Genomic DNA, 12386 nt, shown 5'->3' with positions numbered 1-12386 from the left:
TCCCCTTCTCCTTGTGCCCTCCATCTTTCCCAACATCAGGGTCTTTTCCAGGGTCTTCTGTTTACATAGAATGATATAAAACATTGTTCAAAGCAGGCTTTAGAAACAGTGAATGTAATATATTTAGTTACCAAGATTTACATACCACTTAAACAAAACTATTTGCACATTGGAAACAGATGATAAAAAATTACATACCACGTGAAGAAGAAGAGTTTGGATTTGATATCCCGCTTTATCACTACCCAAAAAGTCTCAAAGCGGCTAACATCCTCCTTTCCCTTCCTCCCCCACAACAAACACTCTGTGAGGTGAGTGGGGCTGAGAGACTTCAAAGAAGTGTGACTGGCCCAAGGTCACCCAGCAGCTGCATGTGGAGGAGCGGAGACGCGAACCCAGTTCACCAGATTACGAGTCCACCGCTCTTAACCACTACACCACACTGGCTCACGTGAATGCAGGTTGAATCAACCCAAATCATTGCCTGGGAAGAAGGCAATGATGGGGAAAGGTGTAGCGATGGCATTGCCAGGGTAAATCTTTAGGGCACATGTCTCGTGTCCTGCTAAGCAGAATAAACAGGAGGACCTCCAGACCGAGCAAGGCTAGCTTGCCGCATGTTGAAGGAAGGGAAGTAATCACAGAATCATAGAATTGGAAGGGACCCCAAAGGTCATATCTACCCCCTGGTAATGCAGGAATCTCAACAAGATCATACATGACAGGTGGTCATCCAACCTCTGCTTAAAAACCTCCAAGAATGGAGAGTCTGCAACCTCCCCAGGGAGTCCTCTCCACTGTCGAACAGATCCTACTTTTCAGAAAGCTCTTCCTGATGTTGAGTCAGAATCTCTTTTCTTGTAACTTAAAGCCACTGGTTTGAGGCAGGAGAAAACAAGCTTGCTCCATCTTCCATATGATAGCCCTTAACATATTTGAAGATGGTTATCATATCTCCTCTTTTCCAGGCTAAATGTACCCAGCTCCTTCAACTGTTCTTCATCAGGCTTGGTTTCCAGACTCTTGATCATCTTGGTCGCCCTCCTCTGCACACATTCCACCTTGTCAAAACCCTTCTTAAATTGTGGTGCCCAGAACTGGACACAGAACGCCAGGCATGGACTATACCAAGGCAACATAGAGCGGGACTATTACTTCCCGTGATCTGAACCCTGTACTTCTGCACATTACCATTTAAAGAGAGACCCTCTCCCCACCCTCAGGAAGTCCCTTAGAGTCTGAAATTGTAGTCCTGGTGATAAGGAGTGTGCTTTCCCAGAAGCCCATATCACATCTCAAAAGATCGGTTCAGTACTATTCCCCAAATGGTAGTCTGGGAAACAGACTGGTTTTGTTCCTCGTCTTTCATATTTTGAGACAGGACAGGCATCCACTATTGGCACCTTCCGGAAACAACTAAAGACTTTTTTGTTCCGGTAAACTTTCCCAGCTAGACAAATTGGTCTCTGCTCAGTATTCTTTTTAAATTTATATGCTGTTATTTTTGGTGTGGGTTACTGGGCTGTTTTTACTGCATCTTGTCTTCACCTTGGGGCTCTTGAGGAAGGTGGTTAATAAATTAATAAGAATATTTCCAACAAATCTCTGAGTGGTTTACGGCATCGTAAAAACACCACAAATAAATACAATTTACAAATCCATATTTTAAAGCAGTACAGATCGATTATACACCCTCTTAAGACATCATCATAAACTGAAACAACTAATATATGGGTGCCACGATAACCACGAGCAGATCCAAAATACAGGAATACAACCAGTTGTCCCCCCTCCCCACCAAATATGCAGTACAGTCATACCTCGGGTTGAAGTAGCTTCAGGTTAAGAATTTTCAGGTTGCACTCCGCGGCGACCCAGAAGTAACGGAGCGCGTTATTTCCGGGTTTCACCACTCACACATGCGCAGAAGCTCAAAATGACGTCGTGCGCATGCACAGAAGCGGCGAATCGCGACCTGCGCAGACGCGCGGACGTGGGTTGCGTTTGCTTCAGGATGCGAACGGGGCTCCGGAACGGATCCAGTTCACATCCAGAAGTACCACTGTATGCTTTTGTAGGAAGCAATAGCACTCTCGCCTCTACTGCTGTCTCCCCAACTTAAGCTCATCCTAAAAGCTGGGGTGAAATACTCCCCCACTCCCGGAGCGTCTCGCTTTCAGCAGGCAGCATCTGCAATCATAGAATCATAGAACTGTAGTGTTGAAAGGGACCACGAGGGTTATCTAGTCCAACCCCCTGCAGTGCAGGAATCTTTTTGCTCACCGAAGTTAGTGTCATTTCCGCCCATGCTCTAGCTGTAGAACATTCCAGAAACACACTCAGCAAAGCACAAGAAGCAGGTAGCACCTCCACCTCCACCGCCTCCCTGCTCGTTGTTCCCGTCCAAGTTTGTTTAAGCTCATCCAGGAAACAATCTTTCACAAGGGAGCGTTAGGTTTGAATAATGAGAGGAAAGGCAATTTGGCCCATCGCGAGAACCATGTCATTGAGTTTCAAGGCTCACGCTATATAGCCTTGGCTCAGATACAAGAAGGAAGGTCACCTTGCAGTTTTGACAGGTGCCTCCCACAGGACAAAGACAAAGAGATTCACGGTTACAACTTCTGGGTCAACGGCAGAGAAACAAGGGGGGCTGGCAGGGGGGGACTGGCAAGCTGCTTAGGCCAGGGCAGCTATCCCACCGTGTTTCCCTGGGAATAAAAGTCCTATTGAACTCAGCAGGGCTTGGTTTTGAGGAAAGGTACGAGGGTCACTCATTAAAGATTTCCCCTATGGAAGAATGAGGAAATCCCGACAAAAGAACAGTGGCAAGAGAAATTGGTGGATTATGCAGAATTGGCGAAATTGACATACAAACTGCGAGATGAGGACAACTGTGACTTTAAAGTAGAATGGGAACCTTTTTACAAACTACTTTAAAAAAACAACAAAATGAATTGGACTCCTTGGCAGGTTTTGAATAAACATACACAAATTTATTGATTGTTAACATAACAGACAGATAATTTAAGTATCTTTACAGTTTTACAATATGCAGAGAATAACATGTATTGAAAAATCAGAGAAAGGAGCTGAGGGAAGTCGGGGGGGAGGGTTTTTCTTGGCAAGGGAGGAGGGGGAAAAACAGGGGGAAATAATGAAGATGATATGTTTTGATAATTTGTTATGCTGAAATTAATTAATAATGATGATGATAATAATGATAATGATGATTTCCCCTGACCCACTTCTGGTTATTGTAGGAGGATGAAATTGCACATGTATGATGATACACCTCTCCATAGGTAACATTGTAATTTGTAGCTCTGGGCTCCTAACAGTTTCTCTGCTGCAGGTGCTAACATGGACTAACGTCTGATAACGGAACCAGCTGAGTGCAGAGCGGTCGTACATAGGATCTGGCTGTGCAGCTCACAGCCACCAGAACAGAGGGACAGAAATAACATTCTTGAAACAAGGGGTGGATAGATTAGGTTCCCAGATGACATGCGTGCAGCCCATGCTAGTGTCATGCTACATGTTCAGCAAGATGGGGGCGGGGCTTGAATAGAAGCTGGTCGTGGTTTTAATTTTGACCCACCAAAACATCCCAAGTCATCCTCCTCATCGTCATCACATTTGTTGTTGTTGTTTAGTCATTTAGTCGTGTCCGACTCTTCCTGACCCCATGGACCAGAGCACGCCAGGCACTCCTGTCTTCCACTGCTTCCCGCAGTTTGGTCAAACTCATGTTGGTAGCTTCGAGAACACTGTCCAACCATCTCGTCCTCTGCCGTCCCCTTCTCCTTGTGCCCTCCATCTTTCCCAACATCAGGGTCTCTTCCAGGGAGTCTTCTCTTCTCATGAGGTGGCCAAAGTACTGGAGCCTCAGCTTCGGGATCTGTCCTTCCAGTGAGCACTCAGGGCTGATTTCCTTCAGAATGAATAGGTTGGATCTTCTTGCAGTCCATGGGACTCTCAAGAGTCTCCTCCAGCACCATAATTCAAAAGCATCAATTCTTTGGCGATCAGCCTTCTTGATGGTCCAGCTCTCACTTCCATACATCACTACTGGGAAAACCATAGCTTTAACTATACGGACCTTTGTTGGCAAGGTGATGTCTCTGCTTTTTAAGATGCTGTCTAGGTTTGTCATTGCTTTTCTCCCAAGGAGCAGGCGTCTTTTAATTTCGTGGCTGCTGTCACCATCTGCAATGATCATGGAGCCCAAGAAAGTAAAATCTCTCACTGCCTCCATTTCTTCCCCTTCTATTTGCCAGCAGGTGATGGCACCAGTGGCCATGATCTTCGGGTTTTGTGATGTTGAGCTTCAAAACATATTTATATCCCACCTTTGAGAGCCAGTATGGTGTAGTGGTTAAGAACGGTAGTCTTGTTATCTGGGGAATCGGGTTTGCATCTCCACTCCTCCACATGCAGCTGCTGGGTGACCTTGGGCCAGTCACACTTCTTTGAAGTCTCTCAGCCCCACTCACCTCACAGAGTGTTTGTTGTGGGGGAGGAAGGGAAAGGAGAATGTTAGCCGCTTTGAGACTCCTTAAAGGGAGTGAAAGGCGGGATATCAAATCCAAACTCTTCTTCTTTGCCCCAAGAAGATCAAGGTGGCATACATAGTTCTCTGTTTCTCCATTTCATCTTCACAACTACATTGTGAGGTAGGAGAGACAGAGAGAGAGAGACGCCACCCCAAGGCCACCCAGTGAACTTCAATGCTGAGTAGGGGTTCAAACCCTGGTCTCCCAGATGCTAGCCCAAACACCCTGTTCTCTACAGAGCAAAAGGCAGTGTTCCCAGCTAACCCAATTCCTGCACTGCAATGAGTGGCTTAAAATGCTGGGGGCGGGGGAATCTGCACGTGTGCTTGTGTGCTGTAAGTATATTGCATGTCTTTTATTCGTTTATTTGTGTGCTTACAAATCGCCTTCCGTAAGGCACCCTGGAGCAATTTGCAATATAATAAAAACGAATCCATAACAGTAACATATCTGAAAACAGATATAGCTGCATATATATAACATATAACATATCTGAAAACAGATATATCTGCATATATAAAAACATTTAAAACAAAAAACAAATAAAACACCCGATGTGTGTGAAAACAGTTTAAAACAACAACACACGTATGGACATTAACACAGTAATAAGAAGATGATCTGAATCCCCCTTTGGATCTTGAAGTATGGGTTCCCCCAACAAAATTTAAAAATTTGGCTTTGTAATTTGGAATTTATGCGATGTGATTTAATTTGATGTGATTGGCCAGTTAATAAAAATTATTAAAAAATAAATAAATAAAACAACAACACACGTAAATAAAATCACTGTGAATCCAATGCAAATCTCCATTTAGAAGGCTTGTTGAAAGAGGAACATCTGTAGCAGGTTCCAAAAAGACAATAGAGGAGGAACACAGAATGGGAAGCAGTTCTAAAAGGCAGGTTCCAGCACCCTAAAGGACCAGTTCTGATATGGTGTGGAATGAATCTCCTAATAAAATGGTATCTGCAGGATGCCCTCTCCTTCAGAAGGCAGGAGTGATCTGTTGGGTATAAAAGAAGGTCTTTATGTGCGTGGGCACATTCATTTACATTGGCTACTTCTCCCTAGTAGGGGTGGCTGACCGTTAATAGCACCCTTGGGACTGAAAAAAGAAGGTGGCCCCTCTTCGTTTTGCTTCCTGTCTGGGACAGTCAAACTGGCAAGCCTATGGGAGACCACACTAAGTCGCTGCTTTTGGCTCAGATAGATGCAAGTTGCAGCTGGTTACTCCCCAAATGCACCACGTTCCCTGCTGAACACCAGCCAATTATGTAAAGCTGTGTAAGGTCAGCAGGAACTAAAATTACATCAGGGCCCTGTCTGTGTATCCATGACACGGTAAACTGCAAGGAGCAGCATCCCACATGGGAGGCATATCAAAAACTCAATCCATATTAGAGAAACACAAGCAAGAGGCTCGTGTGGTCCCAGGAGTAATTAAGGTGAAGGCAGAATGGAACAACCTTCAAAGTAATTAACTGAGCGCACTGAGGCAACACAAAGAGCTAAATTAATCCAGAACCGTGTTAGAAAATGAGGTGAAATTCTCAAGAAGTGTTCAAATTGCTTGTGGGGGTGGGAAGAGGGCAGAGGGATGGTGGCTTCTTAGCAACTGTTCTCAGAAAGTCATGATTTGGCTAAAACTGGGAGGAGGGGAGGTCAAGGGGTAGAGCTTGTGGGTTTCAGTTAGAGCGCTCCCTCAATAATCCATGCTGGGATCAAGTCCTCAGTTTCAAAATGACACATACACATGTCAACTCAGAAGAGTGTCGAATAGCTGCTATATCTTTCTATATAATAAAAAGTAAGGTTGTTGTCACGCTGTAGTTTGCTTGGCTGCTGACAGGCAGTGCTGCAGACTACAGAGGTCACAAGTGGGCATCCCAGGTGAATTGCAGAGGGACAGCCAGGACTCCTAAAGCTGCCAGCCTCCAGATCTCCAGGCTGGTCCATGCCACTGTTGGCCACCTTCCTCCTCCAAGGCCACCCTTGGAATCTGCTGTTGCCATCACTACCTTGTAATGAAGAACAGAAGGAAGAAAAGCACAGGGTGCAAGGATAGTGCCATGAGGCAGAAAGGGATAAGGAATGTGAGGTGGAAAGGGAAAAGTCACCTGTAAAGACTGTGTTTATCATTTAGGGATAGTTCCTTCGTATTAAGAACTTGGTACCTTGAGGACTTGCCCTAACGTCATAGGACAAGGCAGTTCCAAAGGCCTGAAGGCCGCTGCACAAATTTGCCTTAGGAAGGTCTGAAAAATAAAGTTGCGTCAAGCCATACCCACATTCCTCTGGTCTGCCTGCAGAATGATTCCATCACCTATACATGCAACTTTTTTTATTGCTTTGTGGGTGCAATGCATTTGCAGTAGTCTGGTTTGTGTTAAGCTGATCTGTGGTTGCTAGGTAAAGGGTAAAGGGACCCCTGACCGTTACGTCCAGTCACGGATGACTCTGGAGTTGTGGCGCTCATCTCATCTCGCTTTATTGGCCGAGGGAGCCGGCGTACAGCTTCCGGGTCATGTGGCCAGCATGACTAAGCCGCTTCTGGCGAGCCAGAGCAGCACATGGAAACGCCGTTTACCTTCCCGCCAGAGCGGTACCTATTTATCTACTTGCACTTTGATGTGCTTTTGAACTGCTAGGTTGGCAGGAGCAGGGACCGAGCAATGGGAGCTCACCCATCACAAGGATTCGAAACACCGACCTTCTGAACGGCAAGCCCTAGGCTCTGTGGTTTAACCCACAGCGCCACCCGTGTCCCTGTGGTTGCTAGATGCCGTCAAAAAAGCGGTATTGCTTCTCGCAGCCGAGCAGCAAAAAAACCAGACATGTGCAATAGATGAACAGAGTGTTTTCTGCGATTCCTGATCCCCCACCCACCAGTCCTTTTTATTAAAGATGTGATAAAGCAGCAGGAAAATGTTCTGTTTTATTTATTTATTTATAATCATTATGTAGTTTATTTTTAAAAATCTCAGTTGAATGTACTGAGCAAATTCAGGATGTTGTGCTTTTTTGAGAAAAAAGAAAAACCATTTCCACTGTTTACCTTAACAATCCTTCAGTAACTTCCTGTTAATGCATCAATCAATGTACTGCGTCACTCCAGCCATTGTGAGATCTCACACTTCAAATATCAAATTATATAAAACGAAACATGTGATTGAATATTATTGTGACATTTTAAGGTCCAGTAATTAATGGATAAGCTCTCCATACATACGCTATCAGCACATCCATCTTTCCTCCTTCTATAACATATTAATTTAGTAAGAAGAAGAAAAAGAAAGTTATATACCAGATTTCCATATGCCGTTGCTTTTTATCTGGTCTACCAGGAGATTTCCAGTTATCTGCTCTTACTAGTTTCTTGGCTATTAATAACACCATTGTTTAGTTCTAGGTCTCTGTCATTAACAGCTCCTTTTAGGCAGCCAAGGAGGATTTGCTTTGGATTTAAAGCTATATTACATCCAGTTATGCCATTTGTTTTATTTAACATCTCCTGCTGAAAGGGCTTGATTTGTGTACGATGCCAAAATATATGAATGCAACTGAATTCCAATATATCTCACATACCAGTATATCCTGTTGGCGATTGCAATTTTTTTCACTAATACTGTATTTTATAATCATTTATTTCATTTTAATTGGTAGTAGGTTTTAACATTTTAATAAATTCGAATCCACTCATCTCTAGGAATTAAAGCACCCATGTCCTGTTTAGTCTCAGAATTGGGAAACTTCTGAGTTATATCAAGAAAAATTCTGTACTAGGGATTCTATCCTGTAAGGTTTCTATTTCCAAAGATTGCAAGTTCATCCATTGTGTTTTTATAACTTTTATCTTATACAAGTAAAAAAAAAAACCAAACACCAGATATAGAACTTTCAGACTGAAGTAAGGTGATGGTCACATCATCTGCATAAAGATTTTTTCTTTTACATTGACCCAAGATTATACCCTTGATATGCATATTAATTCTAACTGTTGTACTGAGGGGTTTTGTGTAGATAGTAATGGTGAGGGAACAACCTTGCCTAGCTCCTTGGCTTAAAGTAACTGGATCAGAGATATTTCCATTTACTAATATCTTTGTACACAGGGCATTATAAATTCTTCTGACTCAGTTTATGAAGCTTACCTAAGTACCAAAAGCTTGTAATATATTTCCACCGAATTGACATTCAATTCTGTCAAAAGCCTTTCCGGCATCTAAACACAGACTAGTGTTTTTTTCTTATTTCATTGGAAGTTTTCTATAATATTTATCAATCGTTTGATATTAATTCACATATTACATCCTGCTATAAAACCAGTTCGGTCTCCTCAATATATTTTACATAATAATTCCCAAATTTGCTGCTATTAAAGTGCACCATAATTTGAAGCAATGATTAAGATAAGCTGTATATATGAAGAAGACAAGAATGGGTCTTTTTCAGTTTTAGGATGAGCATGGTACAGGTTTAACTTCATAATTTATGTTGTGTTTTTATATCAGTATATTGAAAACAAGCATTCTTAGTGGATTTAGAATGCTGTATATTTTTTTGCTTAAACTATTCTTTCTACCCTACAGTAGAAATATGTGACAAGTGACTCAGTGTATAAGGTGTTTTCTATTTTGTAGTACCGATTGACTGATTAATCTCTGACTAGTTTTCTGTCAGTAATTCCAGCAAAAATTAGTACTGTGTATACTGACAATATTTACTTGTGCAGCATACTGGAGGGGGACGACGACCAGACGTTTTAATTCATCCCTCTGCCTGCCCCTCCACTAAGTGTCTTATAAAGATGTTTCATGATAAATACTAAAAAGGTCTTTCAATGACAAGAGCCATTGTGCCACATAAATCAAACAGGTTTCACTGAGGCACCAAACATGAGATTGTTTTTATTGTTAAATCGTTTTGAGTTGTTTTATAGGAAATTCGTAACTGTAATAAAATAAAGTTATGAGAGGTGCATATGATAAATAAAATTCTATCTTCTGCTTTATTAGTAGCTTTTGATTTGGAGCGTAAGTTATCTATTGCCTTAGGGTCCACAGCCCAACCCTGAGCTCTTGTGGGATGGACAGCACCTCCACAACAGTTAGCCAGTTGCTACCTGTCCTTCAAGGATTAAGAACTCACTCCAAGAGCCCCACCCCCTTCAGACTCAGGAGGTGGAGCCTTGCAGCTGTGTATAGGTGAGGTCCACTAGTCCCTTTTGAGGGCAGAGGGTGGTATATGGCTGATCAGGCAGGGAACCTGACCACTGGGGTGGTGTCAGGGACTAGGCAGAGGAGGAATGGTGGAGACCGCCTCCCCAGCCTGAGCCCTTCCAGAGAAGAAAAAAACAGTTCAGAATTACAGCAGGGGTTTGAGGGAGGTCACAGCTCAGAGGAAGATGAGAGGTTGGGTAATAATGGAAGAGGAGATCACGCAGATCATCCGTGCCTACTGTGCTTACTTTGCCTACTCTGACTTCTGAGAAAGAAGCTGCTTCTCTGCCACGGGCAGAAACTGAGGAATTTCAATCGGAAGAGATGGCCTCAGGAGAAATCAGTTCCACTTTAGAGAAAATTCTTGAAAAATTGGAATCTTTGGATAAAAAAGTGGAATCTTTGGATAAAAAAGCTGATCAGCAAACAGCTAAAATTGATCATAATACTGAATGTCTAAATAGACTAACTGGACAAGTTGCACAGAATGTGCAAGCAATTGGAGAACTGAAGGAGACTGCAGGTGAAAATCGGAAATTGGCTGAAGATACCAGCCAAAGATTGGGAAATTTAGAGAAAGAGGTAAGACCACTCAGTAAACAAGTAGGTGAACATCAGACCTATCTTTCTATGTTAGAACTACAGAATAGACAGACCAATTTAAGGATAAGGTCGGTACCAGAGGTGGAAGAAGGCAACCTAGCTGAGTTCCTGACCAAAGAATTTTCCAAGTTTTGGAACTTAGAGGAAAAAGACTTTAAAATTGTATCAGCCTTCAGACTTGGAAGACTTATAAAGAGAGAGAAGCCCAGAGATTGTTTAATAATACTGAGATCAAAGGAGGAAAGGGACAAGATTTTGGGTCTACATTACGGAAAGTCACTGGATATTCTGGACAAAAGAATCGAAATTTTTAAGGATATTCCTAAACAACTGTTGGACCTTGGATCTGACTATTTGGAACTAGCAAGATTGTTAAGGAGCAATACAATTATCTTCAGGTGGGATTTTCCTCAAGGATTATCTTTTACTTTTAGAGGGAAGAAGATTAAAATCAGATCACTGGAAGATAGAGACAAATTTCTGACTGCGCACGGAGAGGACCTCCAAAAAGGATTGGAACTACCCTCGGGGCCTGTAGTACCAGAGGTGCCTGCACCCTCGGATTCTGAAGACCCAGCGAACAAGGTACTACCCCCAGAAAAATAACCAGACTTATCCAGGATGTCTCTGCAACTTTTGAGTTGGAATATAAATGGCTGTAACATTCCGGAAAAAAGAAGGAAAATTTTTCATATATTGAAAAAGGAACAATTGGACATTATTTGCTTACAAGAAACACATGTGACTAGGCTCCACAGGAAAGTATTAATAAACAAAAGACTTGGTCAGGAATTTATATCTTCAGACAAAGTAAAGAAGAGAGGCGTGGTGATATATGCAAAAGAGAGCCTGTCACCTAAATTCTTATTTAAAGATGAATATGGAAGAATTTTGGCTATTGAAATACAACATCAAGGAGAAAAGATTTTGATATTAGGAATTTATGCACCAAATGAAGGGAAGTCGGAATTTTTCAAGAAGTTGCATGAGACTATGCTGGAACATCTGGATTATGACAACATCATCATGATGGGAGACATGAACGGGGTCGTATCAACTAACATGGATAAGTCACAAAGCCAGAATGTTACAAAAGATGGCAGACTACCAAAGACCTTTTTTGAACTGACTGACAATATGGACTGGATTGACATTTGGAGAACGAAGAACCCCTTGGGAAAAGAAGGAACATTCTTCTCTGAAGCTCAGCTGACTTGGACAAGAATCGACCAAATATGGATAACTAGAGGTCTGGCACCGAAGGTCAGAAAGGTGGAAATCTGCCCAAAAACCTGCTCCGACCATAATGCACTGAAAATGGACATGATACTATTACCAACTGGATCCTTTAGATGGAAGATGAATGACAACTTGTTCAGAGATCAGGAGATTATTAAGAAGGCCCAGAAAGCATTGAAGGACTACTTTGAGATAAATATGAACACTACGGTGGAAAAAAGAACTATTTGGGATGCAAGTAAAGCTGTGATGAGGGGGTTCTTGATACAACAGAATGCTGCAAGGAAGAGGACACAAAATGACAGAAAAGATAAGATATTGGAGAAAATAAAAGAATTAGAGAAGAAGCTAAGATCAAACCCGAAGTCCCTGCCGATCTTGAGAGAAATCAAACTCTATCAAGCACAGTACTCTAAACTGATAAATCAGGAAATAGAGTGGAAGATTAAATTAATGAAACAAAAAACCTTTGAATCGGCAAATAAATGTGGGAAACTGCTAGCCTGGCAGTTGAAGAAGAGACAAAAATTGAATACAGTTACAAATTTGGAAATTGAAGGAAGAAATATTCAGAACCCCACGGAGATTAGAAAGTGTTTTTGGAAATATTTCAAAAAATTATACACCCAAGGGCCGCAGAATGAGGTCGAGATTAAACAATTTTTGGAGAAAAATGGACTCAAAAAGTTGTCACAAGAAAATAGATCTCTCCTGAACAGTAAAATAACATGCCAAGAAATTGAACAAGCCATTCAAAACATGAAA

The sequence above is a fragment of the Podarcis cretensis genome, assembly GCF_951804945.1.
Source record: "Podarcis cretensis genome assembly, chromosome: 1".
Classification (NCBI taxonomy): domain Eukaryota; kingdom Metazoa; phylum Chordata; class Lepidosauria; order Squamata; family Lacertidae; genus Podarcis; species Podarcis cretensis.
This window is presented reverse-complemented; position numbering follows the sequence as displayed.